At 39.1% G+C, this 2,387-nt stretch overlaps 1 protein-coding gene across 1 annotated transcript in view; it reads right to left on the minus strand.

Annotated features, from left to right (window-relative positions):
* Positions 1 to 726: 726 nt before the first annotated feature.
* LOC108906933 (high affinity cAMP-specific and IBMX-insensitive 3',5'-cyclic phosphodiesterase 8) overlaps positions 727 to 2,387 on the minus strand; it is a 168,125-nt gene continuing 166,464 nt past the window's right edge. Inside the window, exon 16 of the mRNA XM_023454942.1 lies at positions 727 to 996. The gene's annotated coding sequence lies outside the window, so the exon portion shown is untranslated. The remainder of the gene's footprint in view (positions 997 to 2,387) is intronic.

Genomic DNA, 2,387 nt, shown 5'->3' on the forward strand with positions numbered 1-2,387 from the left:
TATGTATTGTCTAAAATAACAATACACTGTTTTGTATTAAGACTTTTATTTGACCATTAATGTTAATGATAACATGAAAACTACAATTAGACGACGCGGCGTGACTGTGGCGTGACTACTCCGACTCATTTTTAACATTGTAAGTCCCATTGCTGCCAACATATCTCACTGAACCCACAGCCCACTGAGCTAACATAACACAGTGCATTTCAGTGTTTTGGATAACAAATTTCGAGCATGGCAAAGGCAAATAACATCATCAATGTAGGTAGAACGCAGGTCTTTGAGCCACTCTTCTCAGTAGACCCTTCCGGAGATAGTAAAGGAAGAGGTGCATGAGCCAACCGGATATTCTCTTATCAGCAAGTGGGTGACTAGCCTCCCAGCACGGTTGATAAAACGGAACTCAAAATCAGACACAGTCAAAATGCTGCAAGAGGGCCCTGAAGACTTTAAAAATATGTAAAAATAAAGTCTTTTTTTTAAATATATCTCAAATCTACGAACACTATTAAGTTAGTAATGCAGTGGTCTAAAATTTTCTCCATTTAATCATCCCATTTTTCTATCTCATAGTTTCTAAGATCACAATTTGTGCATCATCGTAAAGGTGCACGTGGTATATTTAAAAAAACCGTTATTAAAGTATTCAGAGTAAAAGAACAATTGTATATAAAACATCTTTTATTATATGCAAGAACAAAAATATATTGCACATTCATATATTTATAAATACAAAACAGTAAGAACACAAATTCTTTATAACTAAAGTATATAATAAAACAATAATTTAAAAAACAAAATCATATGAACAGTATGCACGACCAGCATGCACATTCCAATGTAAAATATACATTTATAATATATTAAGGGAGGAGGTATAGATACACATCTTTATGCAGGGATGTACGAAACGATATGCTCCATTTATTTGTAGATACATTCACAGTTTTTTGAGTAAAAAATGTCTTAAGTCACTGATGTCCACACTGTGACCTGAAAAATAAATAATTTCGTTAGTTAACCTAGCATATCCGGTGTCCGTATTTCAAAACATGAATAACTCGGTTAATGTATAACAATTTTTCGTTAAATTGAAGTAAGTTGTGAAATTTAGCGGATGTTCATAATAAAAATTCTAATTATAAATTTAAATATAAAGTTCTTCTCTAAATTAAAATATGTTTAATGGAATATGTGCTATAAATGAGATCCCCAAGTTTGAGAGTTTAATATGTTTTTGTTAAAAATATATATTTTTAGTACATCTTTAGTGGCATGTAATCTTTAGAAATATTAGGAACAAGAAGTTATTGCCAGTGTTACCTGTCAATGAGAAGCTGTACTGAAATGAACCCTTATACCCAGGGAGACTAGACAAGGAGCACGAACTCATACGGGAAAATTGACAAAATTTGTCTAAGAAATGGCAGAAGTTGGGGGGCGCTAGTGTTCCATGTGTCCCGAAGTGAATGTGGCAAAATAAATACGAGTGAAGTAAGCAAATAACCAATTTTATTTTATACTGAGTTGAGTAGATATATCGGAAAGGTATAGATACCTACTACTAACCTAAAAAGTAGAAGTCAAGTCAATAATTATTGCAATTTGTTTTTATAGTAGTAAATAAAAACTGCCGCTATTTTCATCTCCCCTCTCTAAACGGTACATATGGTGACGATACTCGGACCGACAGAACCGACACATTACGGACCCGTAGGACGCCCCGACGTCATCGACATTGACCTCTTAAAATCTATACCGTTAAATGCCCAAATATCCACCCAATACGAAGGGTCTTCCGCCCACAATCCAATATTTCTGGATCTGGGGCGAAGACAGAGATATGAAGGCACCTTCACGAGGAGGTTCACTGACTGGGAGCGTTTCCGAACAGTAATGCAAGGAAACATGGCGCTCCCAGTCATCGAAACCACCCATGATCTGGAGGCGGCAATCCTCTCCCTTGAGACTGACATTAAAAACGCCCTGACTCAGACTACGACGGAGACTATTGTCCCCCGACTGACAAACCCCCGGGGCACCCTCCCCGATGACATAAAAAACTTAATACGTGACAGACGACGTGCGAAACGGCTTGCCACCCGCACCCGCCTCCCCCGACACAGACATGACTTAAACGTACTTAACAGACGGGTGAAGGCGGCTCTGGATGAACTGGCCCAGGATAACTGGGCTAGGCACCTGGAGTCGCTGGATCCACAAGACAACAGCCTCTGGAAAACGCAGAGGGCCCTGCGACAGACCGCTCGCCGTAAAATTCCTCCAATCCACGGTAGTGTGGGGGTGGTTTACACGAACCAGGAAAAGGCCGAGGCTTTCGCCGATAGCCTGGAACTGCAGTGTAGACTGCCTCAGCTGCCCGA

The sequence above is a fragment of the Anoplophora glabripennis genome, unplaced genomic scaffold (genome assembly GCF_000390285.2).
Source record: "Anoplophora glabripennis isolate ALB-LARVAE unplaced genomic scaffold, Agla_2.0 scaffold297, whole genome shotgun sequence".
Taxonomy (NCBI): Eukaryota; Metazoa; Arthropoda; class Insecta; order Coleoptera; family Cerambycidae; genus Anoplophora; species Anoplophora glabripennis.